At 39.7% G+C, this 17,581-nt stretch overlaps 3 non-coding genes across 3 annotated transcripts; all 3 read left to right on the top strand.

Annotated features, from left to right (window-relative positions):
• The first annotated feature begins 9,628 nt into the window (after window positions 1-9,628).
• Window positions 9,629-9,935, top strand: LOC147703436 (Nuclear RNase P). The gene has a single exon (XR_015298624.1).
• Window positions 9,936-12,357: 2,422 nt separating this feature from the next.
• Window positions 12,358-12,664, top strand: LOC147703435 (Nuclear RNase P). Its single transcript, XR_015298621.1, has one exon.
• Window positions 12,665-15,086: 2,422 nt separating this feature from the next.
• LOC147703434 (Nuclear RNase P) lies at window positions 15,087-15,393 on the top strand. The gene has a single exon (XR_015298611.1).
• Window positions 15,394-17,581: the final 2,188 nt, after the last annotated feature.

The following is a 17,581-nucleotide window of genomic DNA, read 5'->3' as shown; positions in this document are numbered from 1 at the left end:
TCGGATATTACCGATTCGGTAAAATCCGATTCGGTATAATCCGATTCGGATTTTACCGATTCGGTTTCTTCAATGCATTCCTATGGGCTTTTTGGCCATGGGTGTGTTTTCATACCTCCGATTCGGTAATTGCCGAATCGGATTTTACCGACTCAGCTATTTCCGATTCGGTGGTAGCCGATTCGGCTATTTCCGAATCGGTGGTAGTCGATTCGGTACTTTCCGATTCGGTCCGTGCCGAATCGGAACGTACCGATTCACATTACCGATGCCGACCGATTCGCTATTATTTCGCGGTTTGTTTGCTACATCTCATTTTCCGATTTCAGAATACCGATTCGGCCCGCCTCGGTATTTTGAAATCGGAAAATCCCTTTTACCTACATCGGGCCCTTAGTGCTAAGAAAAAATGACTAACCGTGCTTTTCTTCAAAGTACTACTTAGTTGTCAAACAGAAACACTGAATAGATCACATATCATAATTATCTCAACGGCATGCTTTATTAGCATTTTCCTGGATGTATTCTTCATCAAATATAGACAATTTTTCACTCACTTCATCAATGCACTGGACATTGATTGTGTATCCATCCTGTAACACACAGCATTTACGTCAATTTCAAACACTGTGAATGCAAAGATGAATCAAAATTCTACAGAACATATGTTTAGTGTGCCTGAAATGTACTGTGTCAATCATAATAAAGTCTTTCTTTCAACCTTTTTTTCTGAGTTACATCCAAAATAAAAGGAACGTTTTCACAAAACTGGACATTTGGCAACAATTCAGACAATCGCCCTCCATTTTGTGACTTGTTTGCTTACTGACCATGTGCAATAACGCACTATATACTGAATTTTGTAAGTTTAAAACATCTATTTTTCCCTTTCTACAAAAAATGCTAAATTCTGTTTCAATTGTCTATTAGTATTTCAACCATATTTCCTGGCATTCACTTCTAAATTCTTGACATCAGGGACTATTCAGACGACAGTTTCCATCTCAGCCGCTGCTAATCTGGTGCTGTTGTTAGACTTTGGTGCAAGGAGAACCCTCGCCGTTGCGAGGACGCTGCTGGCATTTGGAAGCGCTATTCACCTAAAAGCGCTATTGGGCACTGCTTGAACTCCACTGCTGCTTGATTTTGGTGTAAGGAGAACCCTCGCCGCTCTGAGGACGCTGCTGGCATTTGGAAGCGCTATACACCTGAAAGCGCTATTGGGCAGCGCTCGAATCCCAAGCGCTCGAATCCCACTGCTCGCGTTTCCCGCTTCGCGGGAAACACTCGTGTTTCTAAGCCGGTGGGCGGACAGAGGGACCTGGAAAACTGCAAATCCCACAAAGCATCTGGGACTGCAGCACCTCCCCGCCATGCCCCCCTCACCTGGCTTTAATTGTGCAGCAGGAGCGCTGGGGAGCGGAGACAGCCGCTGCCAAGCGCTATTCACCTAAAAGCGCTATTGGGCAGTGCTTGAACTTCACTGCTGCTTGATTTTGGTGTAAGGAGAACCCTCGCCGCTCTGAGGACGCTGCTGGCATTTGGAAGCGCTATACACCTGAAAGTGCTATTGGGCAGCGCTCGAATCCCACTGCTCGCGTTTCCCGCTTCGCGGGAAACACTCGTGTTTCTAAGCCGGTGGGCGGACAGAGGGACCTGGAAAACTGCAAATCCCACAAGCCATCTGGGACTGCAGCACCTCCCCGCCACGCCCCCCTCACCTGGCTTTAATTGTGCAGCAGGAGCGCTGGGAGCGGAGACAGCCGCTGCTAATCCGGTGCTGTTGTTAGACTTTGGTGCAAGGAGAACCCTCGCCGTTGCGAGGACGCTGCTGGCATTTGGAAGCGCTATTCACCTAAAAGCGCTTTTGGGCAGTGCTTGAACTCCACTGCTGCTTGATTTTGGTGTAAGGAGAACCCTCGCCGCTCTGAGGACGCTGCTGGCATTTGGAAGCGCTATACATCTGAAAGCGCTATTGGGCAGCGCTCGAACCCCACTGCTCGCGTTTCCCGCTTCGCGGGAAACACTCGTGTTTCTAAGCCGATGGGCGGACAGAGGGACGTGGAAAACTGCAAATCCCACAAGCCATCTGGGACGGCAGCACCTCCCCGCCACGCCCCCCTCACCTGGCTTTAATTGTGCAGCAGGAACGCGCATCGCGGGACGCGCGCGGGCGGCGCCGGGCTAAGCCCGGGCAAAGGGGGGGCCCTCTGTGGCCCTCAGTGGCTGAGGTAGGCTGGGCTGGGCCCTGTTATTTTGATTTCGAACAAAATAGACTGATAAGTGTTTTGAAGGTGTGCAAATTGTATTACTGACTGGCCATCTATCTTTACACTATGACAGCAAAGAAACTACGCTCCGGAAGAGTCCTAGGTGGGAGGTCTTGTATAAAAACTAGATCAAACCCCTTAAGGAACAAATATGAAAATAGTGTTTTACTGAAGGGTCAGATGCAGCTGTTGAAAATTTGGGAAAAACCAGTGAACAAACCCATGGAAGCGCCAATTATCAACAATGACGACTTGTTAACTACGGTTGAACCACAGTTTAAAGTAGGGAAGGATACCAAACCTGAGCTAACTATAGACAAAAACATGTCTATCCCACTTTCAAATATTAATTCACCGCCCTTAATATGGTCATCCAAAGGAACTAATTCTGACCCTGCTAAAGCGCACTTAAAAGTTCTTCAGTCCAACACTTTCAAAGACACAGAAAATGAGGGAATGAATATAAATGATCTTTCCATCCCGTCCAGTATCGATCTCGAACTTTGTGGTCGCTATATGGACGAAAAAATACTGAAACAGTCCCAACCCAGTAAAACTCCAAATGGAGCAGCACCATCGGGTCTACTACTATATAGTAGCACTCCTTCCATGACATCAAATGACATTCCTTCATTGCAGAGCAATTTGAACTCTCCGCAGCTTAATTTATCTGGGATTTGTTCTCCTACTGCATCTGGACACCCAAAAAATGATAAGCCTATTTCGGATTCTCTGATAGCTCTTGAACATTTACTTGCTTCTATACTCCTTCTTTTAGGTAAATTTGTTGGGAGTTCCGACTGCATTTTGCACTCGGTCACAGAGATACTGAAAGTATTGCTTGCTCAAAATATTGAGACTGGGGCTACCTTCCCCACTGAAGCTGTAGGCCAGAAGGTCTTGGCCAATAATTCTTCATCGAGTAAAAATGCACAAAAGGGGAAGCTGCTAAAGGTAGACATCCATGAGCCCTTTGCGACTTCCCCCTCACTTCCCTTACAACGGAGAAAAGAATCCGAACCATCTTTGAAGGAAGAAAGCTTGGCAGAGGTTAACCAAACCGCCGTGAAAGATCTTTTTCCCATTTTTAATCAGGATAAAAAAGACTCAGAAGGAACTGCAAAGCCCAAGGGGCTGGTAAAAGAAAAAAGCAGAAAGTACAAGGGAAAAAATAGGAAACCTACTCGCAAGCATAAGAAGAGAAAACAGAGACAAATCATTTTTCAAAAGCACATAGACACAGAAGTCCGTGATGTAATAGAAACTGTAGATAGATCACTATTGGACACTTCCTCTAATGAGGCTATTGTTTCTGTTACTAACTCTGTTGTAGAAGGTCCACTTGTTGCTAGTATTATGAATGAAGGATCATTAAACTCTAAAGTTGTTGAGATAATCCCTATGGAACCTGTAGTGGAAGCCACAAGAAATAATCCTATTTATGGAAAAAGGGTACTTAATCCATTCGCACCTAATTTTTGCCCCACTGCTGAGGAGCCTACGAACTTTACTTCTGCCCCTTTAAAAATCTCTAATCCTTGCATCGATACCTTGACATTGGACTTTCTCCCCTTATTCGACTCTGATCTAAACTTGAACAGATCATGGTTGATTAATTCCTTTAAGGATATTGAAAGTCTGAAACTTATTCTATCTAGTGACATTGATTTAGTCTCTGTAATAAGGGTTGGAAGTGAGCAACGAGCACGAGTAAAATTTTGCTCTAAAATAATTGCTAATTTAGTCCTCCAACAAGCGGAAGCATTTCAATGCAGAGGAATTGACGTGTTACCCTTTATTAATAATGGAAAGCGCATCGCCCCCAGAGAAGGAGCTCCTAAAATGGGTCTTGGGAAGGAAGATCAGCATCCTTATAGTAAAGATTTAAAAATTTGGGTATCTAGAGGCAAACGTACGGTTTCTGAGGTACTCCCCCTTTCTGTGAACCTGGATATGTCTCCAACAGAAGATAATCAGTTATGGAACTGGCTACCAGGAGTTTTATCTAATAACACAACGAATAACCCAAGACTGTTTCAACATCTTTAACAGTCAATTAAAAATAGTATCTTGGAATGCTGCAGGTTTACATAATTGTCCTGAGAAATTAGACTTTTTATTGTCTTTGCATGCTGATGTGTTATGTATTCAGGAAACATGGTGTAAAAACAGCATATATGGAGGGAAAGACTACTTTGTCCTTGAGGCCGCTGCTACATCTACAAAAAAAGGCCATGCGAAAGGTGGAATTGCCTGTTTTTTATTAAATTCGTTACAATGGCAATATTCCCACTACACGGACAGTAGTAATCTTTTTCAGTCTATAACTATTAATAATATAGGGACAGTAGTAAATCGTTCTTCTCTTGTAAATTTAAATGCATATATTCCGCCTGAAGATACTTTTAACATTGTTCTGAAGCGAATGTTTTCCTATGTAAAACAATTATTAGAGCTTGATCAGCCCCCTTATATTTTACTTATGGGTGACTTAAATAGCAAAGTTTCTAATATAAGTATAGATATGTTTAGAAACAATTACAAGGAAGAAGCATATAATATACCTCAAGCAACTTTTCCTAGTAAAATAATAACCAATAAAAGAGGAAAATAATTACTTGAAGAACTTAGCTATTTTGAGGGTCTAATTGCAAATGGTAGGATGCCTTCTGACACTCCTGCTAAGTTTACACATAGGTCATTTAGGGGTGAATCCATCTTGGATTATGTGATTACGGACTATGATACGTTTTCCTTCATTCAAGACATAATGATCTCTCAGTCTTCCTTAAGCGATCATAATGTGATTAACATAACTGTCTCGTTACAACCTCCAGAAACAGACTCTTGGTCTATAGCCAATAAAGGAGTCTCAATCCATTCTAAATCTGGAAGGTGTTTCTGGGACCTTACTAGTATGAAGGAAGTTCAAAATATTCTTGCACAAACTATTCTGGAATTAGAAGAATGGCAGGGTAGGGAATTCTTATACTTTGAAAACTTCAAGAAAAAGGTTACCATGGTAGCTAAGAAAACAAAAAACTCTAAGAAGTCGTATTCCCCTCCTAGTATATTATTACCCTTAAATAAGGAGATAAATAAACTTGTGAGGCAACAGTACCTTAGTAGAACCAGGGAAAATACGCAGAAATAAGCCTTACTACGAAGAAAGAGGGTGAGACTGAAAATAAAACTAAAAAGAGAAAAAGAAGATTCCCTTTGGATCAGGTTAAGAGAAGCATCGGCCTCTAATAATTCCAGAGAATTCTGGTCTATAATAGGGAAGGGATGTGGTGTAAGAACTACCCCTACTCCCATTGCCATTGCAGAAGATATTTGGATATTATTCATATCTAGTCTGTACGCATCTAATGGTACAGAGGGTGACAATGGGGATTTAGTTCAGAATAGCAAACACAATATAGAGCTCCCAACCGAGAAAACCATAGTCTCTGTGATAAAGAGTATGCGCTCTTCCGGAGCTATGGGCCCGGATGAATTACCCATGTCCCTAATAAAGCAAGATGCCACACCTTGGAGTAAGATCCTTCTCCCAATATTTCATGCATGCCTCCTTTCAAGATCTGTCCCTGACTCATGGAGGGGTAGCATATTAATTCCCCTATTTAAAAAGGGAGAGCGGGAGAATCCAGCGAACTATCGTTTAATAGCTCTATTGGATGCAATAGGAAAAGTTTTCGCTAAATATCTTTTAACATTGATCAATGAATGGATAGAATCTAATTGTAATTTACCCCTGGAACAAACTGGATTTCGTAAAGAACATGGAACACTAGATAACTTAACAGCATTGCAGGTGATCATTGACAAATATGTACGTGTTCGAGGTGGTGGAATATATGTGGCATTTATAGACTTCTCCACAGCGTTCGACAAAGTGGATCGTCCAACGCTGTGGAGAAAGCTAGCAGTTTTAGGTATGCCAACACAGTTACTTGAACTTGTGAAATCCCTTCACTCGAACACATGGTGCAAGGTGTTATATTGTGGAGAGAGGGGTCTCTCTCAATCCATACCCTCCCCAAATGGTTTGAAACAGGGGTGTATATTGGCCCCTATATTATTTTCTCTATATACGGCAGACCTCCCTAATTTTATCTCTGCTAGTGAGGGGCAAGCCCCGAAAATTGGAGGATCTTTTATATCGGTTCTAATGTATGCTGATGACATTCTTGTTTTAGATCTAACACCAAAGGGCTTGTCTAACCGTCTACAGGCATTAAATCTATTTTCAGAAGCACATTATATGAAGATTAACGTGTCGCAAAGCAAAATAATGTGCATCTTTGGAAAGAAAAAATGTAGATCTGAAAATTATTGTTGGGCCATAGGTAGGCAGAAACTCGAGGTGGTTAAAACTTATACCTTCTTAGGTAAAATCATTTCAGCAAACCTAAGTGAGAAACCCCACACTGAGCACAATGCACATAAAGCATCGGCTCATGGTATGGGGTTAAGTTCCCTGTATAATGCTACTGGGAAGAGACACTTCACACTTTTCCTGGAGGTATTCAGAGCAAAGATCCCCGCTACACTACTGTATGGATTAGAACTAGTGGAGCTAAATCATTGGGGATTCTTACAAAAAATAGAAGGAAAGGTGCTAAGAAGAATTTCTTCTTTAAATACAGCTTGCTCAGTTTCTTCATGCAGGCTAGAATTCGGACTCCGAAGTTGTTGGGTACAGGGGTTGATTGCCCTCGTAAGGTGGGTGGCCTGTTTAGCGAGAGGTAAACCAGGTACCTTACGGGAAGCGATTAAAAAAGAACTCTTGGGCCATTTTAATGAGTTCTCTACGCTGGTTAAGAACTTTAGAAAAGCAGTATCTCTTTTAGAGTTGGATGAAAGCACACTATTTTTACGTACTCCTATTGAACTAAAGTCCAAATTAAAATGTGCATCGTGGGAACTCAGTTTTAACATGGATATGATCGCTAAACAAGGGAATAAAGAAAGGCAATCACTGTTAAATACATATACACCAAAAACTGGCCCAACAATACCTTACTTGGAATATTCCCCATAGAGTTCGTAGATTATGGTACCTTTTACGAAATGATTTGCTCCCTCTTAACTACCTCATTGCGAAATGGTATGGTGTATCCCCTACATGCAACCTTTGTAATAATGCTATACAGGATCGTAATCATGTCTTGTTTATCTGTCCTGCATTACGCCCTTTGCGTCTTAAGTGGTTAAAACCAATCTGTTTACAACTAGGAATTTTAAATGTCAAAATCTTTTTCCATGCACTTTACTGTCCGCCAAATGAAATGTTCTGTTTTAGAATTTTTAATTTCTTTAAAGGGTTTTTAGATATTTATTAAATGTTACATAGAGAAGTGCTAGATGATTGCTCATCCAGAGAATAAGTCGTGTTCCTTTAGTTCTGTAACCTGTGTTTTCCTTTTGTAATTATTATTGTATACTTGTATGTGTATTTTATGTGGCCCTCATTGAGAGCCAAAACATAATAAACTTAAACTTAAACTTCTATTAGTATTTCAAACATATTTTCTGGCATTCACTTCTAAATTCTTGACATCAGGGACTATTCAGACAACAGTTTCCATCTCTATTAGGCATGAGACTTAAAATGTGTAGTATTTTTCCAACTTTCAAGATGAGCTCCCCTTTATTTCTTTCATAAGATTTGGTATAGCCGGTCAGCCACTAACTTCTTTGAAAACTCAGAACTGTACTTAAGTACATATCCAAGCAATTATCAAAGTATCCTGGAGACTGAAAAGTCATGGACCAACAACCAGGTCTGAAGAAAGGTAAGCGGTGAGAGCATCAGTGGCACAATGCAACTGGATATAGAGGGTATCAGGTTCACAATCTATACAGTTTGGAATATGGAGCTAGGATGCAGCAATAACAGGCTACAAATATCAAAGAGTTGGAAGGTTTTTCTGAGGCAAGTAGAAGTCCTAAGTGAGAAAGGATTTAGAATATCTGTATTATCATGTTTTACAGCATTTGTAATGCAAATCTCAAAGGAATAGATATTCACCTCAGAGCAGTGTCCAAAGCCCAATGGCAGAAGAGACCAATGCAGAAAAATGGCAAACGTCCAGGTGGACAGTGACGAATAATAGTCCAAAAGAGAATTAAGAAGTTCTCAGTGAATTGCAGATAAAGGTGGAATTTTACAAGCAGGTCAAAAAAATATAGGCAAGGAGGGACAGGAAAAGCTCTAACTAATGGAGATTTGGTGGCACTAGGAATGTTGAATATAAACATATGCAAAGTTGAATCTTTAGTTGCATTAATTGGAGCTGGAATGAAATAAAAACAAATGACAGCAAGTGGTGATTCTCCTGAGTCTAACGATGTGCGATTAATTGAGAATAGAATCTCTGAACCAGGGCAGCATTTCTACTGAGTCTTAATTTGTCGGGTGGAGATGGAAAGGCACCCTAGTTAGAGAAGAAGAAGTAATAGGAAGCTAAATAGATCTTTGAATGAACCTATTTTTAAGGCGTCTAGGAAAGAGCTGAAGTGTACTTTAATTGAAAGGTCAATGCTCATGCATGTGGAATTCTTCTGCCAGTTTACAGTGCTGTGGAGGGCAGTTAAATAGACATCTGCCTACTTGTCAACTTCTGAATCTTCCGTGATTTAGCCTGAGCAGGAGACATTGCTGCACTGATGCCCCACTCCCGCTCTAGTCTACAAAAGCACTGCGGTCATGAGCCCCTGAAGAATGCAAGGGCACGCAGTGCAGATCACAATGTACCAATGACATAACTTTACCCTGTAAAGAAACACCAAGATTTAGCCTGGCTAACTTCCCCATGGTTTTCATCAATTCAAAAATATAGCGGGTAATTTGCTTAGAGTAAACAGAAATCAGAGACATGATGGTAAGCATTTTCACAACTGCTAACAAATTTGAAGAAATAATCTAAGTACCTTTTTAATATACTATCAAATAGTAGACATACTTCAATTGAAGTTACTGTGATCTGGCTCTTCTTTTAATAAGTGCCAAAAATCATCAAGAATTTATCTTAAGAGATATTTCCTGAAGCTAGACTACTAATCACTGCCTATCCATTAGCATTAAATGTGCACCACTCTTCAGATTTGCATGTAAATGAGGCTGAATGTGAATGATGCATTATGCAAATGAGCATTGATCCTTGTGTGAGATAGACTAAACTTTTCAATCAAAGTGTTGCTTTTTGTGCAATTTTGCATCATGTTTTTATGGCTGCAGTGACAGTAGTGCTGCAAACGAGATGAATCAAATTCCCGTCATGCTCACCCTATGAGTGTGAGTAACTTGAAAACTAACATATATATACTGCATTGATGAGTTTGAGCATTAGAGCAGAGGAAGCTGAACATAGAGGTCACTTGCTGAGTGCATATGTTACTCCCTCACATTAGGAAAGGTCTGAGACAAGAACTAGTCATCTTCCTAGCAGGTATCTCCTGAGCATAGAGAACAAGCAACCAGAAACCTGTGGCTGGCAGCTGCTGCAAAAGAGGTTGTGCTGGGGCACGTTTCTGATTCCCAGATCAGCTGATGCTGTACTCCTGGTATAGGAAGTGGCTTGTGGTTGGCTTGGCTGAGTGCTATGGTTGAGATGAGACAATGTCTCATTGCCCAATTCAGACTACTCTTCATCTGCTCATATTTTTTCCTAAATTGAATATGCATCACACACTATACTGTAAGTGCTAAGAAAAAATGACTAACCGTGCTTTTCTTCAAAGTACTTCTTTGTTGTCATCAAACAGAAACACTGAATAGATCTCATATCATCATTATTTCAACAGCATGCTTTATTAGCATTTTCCAGGAGGTATTCTTCACCAAATATAGACCATTTTCCAGTCACTTCATCAATGCACTGGACAGCGATTGTGTATCCATCCTGTAATACACAGCATATACGTCAATTTCAAACACTGTCAATGCATAGATGAATCAAAATACTACAGAGCATATGTTTAGTGTGCCTGAAATGTACTGTGTATATCATAAGAAAATTTTTCTTTCAACCTTTTTTTCTGAGTTGCATCCAAAATAAAAGGAACTTTTTCAGAAAACTGAACATTTGGCAACAATTCAGACAATCGCCCTCTATTTTGTTACATGTTTGCTTACTGACCATGTGCAATAACGCACTATAAACTGAATTTTGTAAGTTGAAAACATCTATTTTTTCCTTTCTACAAAAAATGCTAAATTCTGTTTCAATTGTCTATTAGTATTTCAAACATATTTCCTGGCATTCACTTCTAAATTCTTGACATCAGGGACTATTCCGACAACAGTTTCCATCTCTATTAGGCATGAGACTTAAAATGTGTAGTATTTTTTCCAACTTTCAAGATGTGCTCCCCTTTATTTCTTTCATAAGATTTGGTATAGCCGGTCAGCCACTAACTTCTTTGAAAACTCAGAACTGTACTTAAGTACATATCCAGGCAATTATCAAAGTATCCTGGAGACCGAAAAGTCATGAACCAACAACCAGGTCTGAAGAAAGGTAAGCGGTGAGAGCATCAGTGGCACAATGCAACTGGATATAGAGGGTATCAGGTTCACAATCTATACAGTTTGGAATATGGAGCTAGGATGCAGCAATAGCAGGCTTCAAATATCAAAGAGTTGGAAGGTTTTTCTGAGGCAAGTAGAAGTCCTAAGTGAGAAAGGATTTAGAATGTCTGTATTATCATGTTTTACAGCATTTGTAATGCAAATCTCAAAGGAATAGATATTCACCTCAGAGCAGTATCCAAAGCCCAATGGCAGAAGAGACCAATGCAGAAAAATGGCAAACGTCCAGGTGGACAGTGACGAATAATAGTCCAAAAGAGAATTAAGAAGTTCTCCGTGAATAGCAGATAAAGGAGGAATTTTTCAAGCAGGTCAAAAAATATAGGCAAAGAGGGACAGGAAAAGCTTTAACTAATGGAGATTTGGTGGCATTAGGAATGTTGAATATAAACATAAGCAAAGTTAAATCTTTAGTTGCATTAATTGGAGCTGGAATGAAATAAAAACAAATGACAGCAAGTGGTGATTCTCCTGAGTCTAACGATGTGCGATTAATTGAGAATAGAATCTCTGAACCAGGGCAGCATTTCTACTGAGTCTTAATTTGTCAGGTGGAGATGGAAAGGCACCGTAATTAGAGAAGAAGAAGTAATGGGAAGCTAAATAGATCTTTGAATGAACCTATTTTTAAGGCGTCTGGGACAGAGCTGAAGTGTACTTTAATTGAAAGGTCAATGCTCATGCATGTGGAATTCTTCTGACAGTTTACAGTGCTGTGGAGGGCAGTTAAATAGACATCTGCCTACTTGTCAACTTCTGAGTCTTCCGTGATTTAGCCTGAGCGAAAGACATTGCTGCACTGATGCCCCACTCCCGCTCTAGTCTTCAAAAGCACTGCGGTCATGACCCCCTGAAGAATGCAAGGGCACGCAGTGCAGATCACAACGTACCAAGGACATAACTTTACCCTATAAAGAAAAACCAAGATTTTGCCTGGCTGCCTTCCCCCTGGTTTTCATCAATTCAAATATATATAGCTGGTAATTTGCTTAGAGTAAACAGAAAACCAGAGACATGATGGTAAGCATTTTCACAACTGCTAACAAATTTAAAGAAATAATCTAAGTACCTTTTTAATATACAATCAAATAGTAGACAAACTTCAATTGAAGCTCCTGTGATCTTGCTCTTCTTTTAATAAGTGCCAAAAATCATCAAGAATTTATCTTAAGAGATATTTCCTGAAGCTAGACTACTAATCACTGCCTATCCATTAGCATTAAATAAGCACCACTCTTCAGATTGTCATGTAAATGAGGCTGAATATGAATGATGCATTATGCAAATGAGCATTGATCCTTGTGTGAGATAGACTAAACTTTTCAATCAAAGTGTTGCTTTTTGTGCAATTTTGCATCATGTTTTTATGGCTGCAGTGACAGTAGTGCTGCAAACGAGATGAATCAAATTCCCGTCATGCTCATCCTATGAGTGTGAGTAACTTGAAAACTAACATATATATACTGCATTGATGAGTTTGAGCGTTAGAGTAGATGAAGCTCAACATAGAGGTCAATGGCTGAGTGCATATGTTACTCCCTCACCTTAGGAAAGGTCTGAGACAAGAACTAGTCACCTTCCTAGCAGGTATCTCCTGAGCATAGAGAACAAGCAACCAGAAACCTGTGTCTGGCAGCTGCTCCAAAAGAGGTTGTGCTGGGGCAGGTTTCTGCTTCCCAGATAAGCTGATGCTGTACTCCTGGTATTGGAAGTGGCTTGTGGTTGGCTTGGCTGAGTGCTATGGTTGAGTTGAGACAATGTCTCATTACCCAATTCAGACTACTCTTCATCTGCTCATATTTTTTCCTAAATTGAATATGCATCACACACTATACTGTAAGTGCTAAGAAAAAATGACTAACCGTGCTTTTCTTCAAAGTACTTCTTTGTTGTCATCAAACAGAAACACTGAATAGATCTCATATCATCATTATTTCAACAGCATGCTTTATTAGCATTTTCCAGGAGGTATTCTTCACCAAATATAGACCATTTTCCACTCACTTCATCAATGCACTGGACATCGATTGTGTATCCATCCTGTAATACACAGCATATACGTCAATTTCAAACACTGTCAATGCAGAGATGAATCAAAATACAGCAGAGCATATGTTTAGTGTGCATGAAATGTACTGTGTATATCATAATAAAATCTTTCTTTCAACCTTTTTTTCTGAGTTGCATCCAAAATAAAAGGAACTTTTTCACAAAACTGTACATTTGGCAACAATTCAGACAATCGCCCTCCATTTTGTGACATGTTTGCTTACTGACCATGTGCAATAACGCACTATAAACTGAATTTTGTAAGTTGAAAACATCTATTGTTCCCTTTTTACAAAAAATGCTAAATTCTGTTTCAATTGTCTAATAGTATTTCAAACATATTTCCTGGCATTCACTTCTAAATTCTTGACATCAGGGACTATTCAGACAACAGTTTCCATCTCTATTAGGCATGAGACTTAAAATGTGTAGTATTTTTTCCAACTTTCAAGATGAGCTCCCCTTTATTTCTTTCATAAGATTTGGTATAGCCGGTCAGCCACTAACTTCTTTGAAAACTCAGAACTGTACTTAAGTACATATCCAGGCAATTATCAAAGTATCCTGGGGACCAAAAAGTCATGGACCAACAACCAGGTCTGAAGAAAGGTAAGCGGTGAGAGCATCAGTGGCACAATGCAACTGGATATGGAGGGTTTAAGGTTCACAATCTATACAGTTTGGAATATGGAGCTAGGATGCAGCAATAACAGGCTTCAAATATCAAAGAGTTGGAAAGTTTTTCTGAGGCAAGTAGAAGTCCTGAGTGAGAAAGGATTTAGAATGTCTGTATTATCATGTTTAACAGCATTTGTAATGCAAATCTCAAAGGAATATATATTCACCTCAGAGCAGTATCCAAAGCCCAATGGCAGAAGAGACCAATGCAGAAAAATGGCAAACGTCCAGGTGGACAGTGACGAATAATAGTCCAAAAGGGAATTAAGAAGTTCTCCGTGATTAGCAGATAAAGGAGGAATTTTACAAGCAGGTCAAAAAATATAGGCAAGGAGGGACAGGAAAAGCTTTAACTAATGGAGATTTGGTGGCATTAGGAATGTTGAATATAAACATAAGCAAAGTTAAATCTTTAGTTGCATTAATTGGAGCTGGAATGAAATAAAAACAAATGACAGCAAGTGGTGATTCTCCTGAGTCTAACAATGTGCGATTAATTGAGAATAGAATCTCTGAACCAGGGCAGCATTTCTACTGAGTCTTAATTTGTCAGGTGGAGATGGAAAGGCACCGTAATTAGAGAAGAAGAAGTAATAGGAAGCTAAATAGATCTTTGAATGAACCAATTTTTAAGGCGTCTGGGACAGAGCTGAAGTGTACTTTAAGTGAAAGGTCAATGCTCATGCATGTGGAATTCTTCTGACAGTTTACAGTGCTGTGGAGGGCAGTTAAATAGACATCTGCCTACTTGTCAACTTCTGAGTCTTCCGTGATTTAGCCTAAGTAGAAGACATTGCTGCACTTATGCCCCACTCCCGCTCTAGTCTTCAAAAGCACTGCGGTCATGACCCCCTGAAGAATGCAAGGGCACGCAGTGCAGATCACAATGTACCAAGGACATAACTTTACCCTATAAAGAAAAACTAAGATTTTGCCTGGCTGCCTTCCCCCTGGTTTTCATCAATTCAAAAATATAGCTGGTAATTTGCTTAGAGTAAACAGAAAATCAGAGACATGACGGTAAGCATTTTCACAACTGCTAACAAATTTAAAGAAATAATCTAAGAACCTTTTTAAAATATTATCAAATAGTAGACATACTTCAATTGAAAAGTTACTGTGATCTTGCTCTTCTTTTAATAAGTGCCAAAAATCATCAAGAATTTATCTTAAGAGATATTTCCTGAAGCTAGTCTACTAATCACTGCCTATCCATTAGCATTAAATGTGCACCACTCTTCAGATTTGCATGTAAATGAGGCTGAATGTGAATGATGCATTATGCAAATGAGCATTGATCCTTGTGTGAGATAGACTAAACTTTTAAATCAAAGTGCTGCTTTTTGTGCAATTTTGCATCATGTTTTTATGGCTACAGTGACGGTAGTGCTGCAAACGAGATGAATCAAATTCCCGGCATGCTCACCCTATGAGTGTGAGTAACTTGAAAACTAACATATATATACTGCATTGATGAGTTTGAGCATTAGAGCAGAGGAAGCTCAACAAAGAGGTCACTGGCTGAGTGCATATGTTACTCCCTCACCTTAGGAAAGGTCTGAGACAAGAACTAGTCACCTTCCTAGCAGGTATCTCCTGAGCAAGGAGAACAAGCAACCAGAAACCTGTGGCTGGCAGCTGCTGCAAAAGAGGTTGGGCTGGGGCACGTTTCTGATTCCCAGATCAGCTGATGCTGTACTCCTGGTATTGGAAGTGGCTTGTGGTTGGCTTGGCTGAGTGCTATGGTTGAGATTTGACAATGTCTCATTACCCAATTCAGAATACTCTTCATCTGCTCATATTTTTTCCTAAATTGAATATGCATCACACACTATACTGTAAGTGCTAAGAAAAATGACGAACCGTGCTTTTCTTCAAAGTACTACTTTGTTGTCATCAAACAGAAACACTGAATAGATCACATATCATAATTATCTCAACAGCATGCTTTATTAGCATTTTCCAGGATGTATTCTTCACCAAATATAGACAATTTTACACTCACTTCATCAATGCACAGGACATCGATTGTGTATCCATCCTGTAATACACAGCATATACGTCAATTTCAAACACTGTCAATGCAGAGATGAATCAAAATTCTATAGAACATATGTTTAGTGTGCCTGAAATGTACTGTGTCAATCATAATAAAGTCTTTCTTTCAACCTTTTTTTCTGAGTTGCATCCAAAATAAAAGGAACATTTTCACAAAACTGGACATTTGGCAACAATTCAGACAATCGCCCTCCATTTTGTGACATGTTTGCTTACTGACCATGTGCAATAACGCACTATAAACTGAATTCTGTAAGTTTAAAACATCTATTTTTCCCTTCCTACAAAAAATGCTAAATTCTGTTTCAATTGTCTATTAGTATTTCAAATATATTTCCTGGCATTCACTTCTAAATTCTTGACATCAGGGACTATTCAGACAACAGTTTCCATCTCTATTAGGCATGAGACTTAAAATGTGTAGTATTTTTTCCAACTTTCAAGATGAGCTCCCCTTTATTTCTTTCATAAGATTTGGTATAGCCGGTCAGCCACTGACTTCTTTAAAAACTCAGAACTGTACATAAGTACATATCCAGCCAATTATCAAAGTATCCTGGAGACCGAAAAGTCATGGACAGACAACCAGGTCTGAAGAAAGGTAAGCTGTGAGAGCATCAATGGCACAATGCACCTGGATATGGAGGGTATCAGGTTCACAATCTATACAGTTTGGAATATGGAGCTAGGATGCAGCAATAACAGGCTTCAAATATCAAAGAGTTGGAAGGCTTTTCTGAGGCAAGTACAAGTCCTAAATGAGAAAGGATTTAGAATGTCTGTATTATCATGTTTTACAGCATTTGTAACGCAAATCTCAAACGAATAGATATTCACCTCAGAGCAGTATCCAAAGCCCAATGGAAGAAAAGACCAATGCAGAAAAATGGCAACCGTCCAGGTGGACAGCGACGAATAATAGTCCAAAAGAAAATTAAGAAGTTCTCAGGGAATAGCAGATAAAGGAGGAATTTTACAAGCAGGTCAAAAAATATAGGCAAAGAGGGACAGGAAAAGCTTTAACTAATGGAGATTTGGTGGCACTCGGAATGTTGAATATAAACATATGCAAAGTTGAATCTTTAGTTGCATTAATTGGAGCTGGAATGAAATAAAAACAAATGACAGCAAGTGGTGATTCTCCTGAGTCTAACGATGTGCGATTAATTGTGAATAGAATCTCTGAACCAGGGCAGCATTTCTACTGAGTCTTAATTTGTCGGGTGGAGATGGAAAGGCACCCTAATTAGAGAAGAAGAAGTAATGGGAAGCTAAATAGATCTTTGAATGAACCTATTTGTAAGGTGTCCAGGACAGAGCTGAAGTGTACTTTAATTGAAAGGTCAATGCTCATGCATGTGGAATTCTTCTGCCAGTTTACAGTGCTGTGGAGGGCAGTTAAATAGACATCTGCCTACTTGTCAACTTCTGAGTCTTCCGTGATTTAGCCTGAGCAGAAGACATTGCTGCACTGATGCCCCACTCCCGCTCTAGTCTACAAAAGCACTGCGGTCATGACCCCCTGAAGAATGCAAGGGCACGCAGTGCAGATCACAATGTACCAATGACATAACTTTACCCTGTAAAGAAACACCAAGATTTAGCCTGGCTGCCTTCCCCATGGTTTTCATCAATTCAAAAATATAGCTGGTAATTTGCTTAGAGTAAACAGAAAATCAGAGACATGTCGGTAAGCATTTTCACAACTGCTAACAAATTTAAAGAAATAATCTAAGTACCTTTTAATATATACTATCAAATAGTAGACATACTTCAATTGAAGTTACTGTGATCTGGCTCTTCTTTTAATAAGTGCCAAAAATCATCAAGAATTTATCTTAGGAGATATTTCCTGAAGCTAGACTACTAATCACTGCCTATCCATTAGCATTAAATGTGCACCACTCTTCAGATTTGCATGTAAATG

Source organism: Lissotriton vulgaris, chromosome 7 (genome assembly GCF_964263255.1).
Source record: "Lissotriton vulgaris chromosome 7, aLisVul1.2, whole genome shotgun sequence".
Taxonomy (NCBI): domain Eukaryota; kingdom Metazoa; phylum Chordata; class Amphibia; order Caudata; family Salamandridae; genus Lissotriton; species Lissotriton vulgaris.
This window is presented reverse-complemented; position numbering and strand designations above follow the sequence as displayed.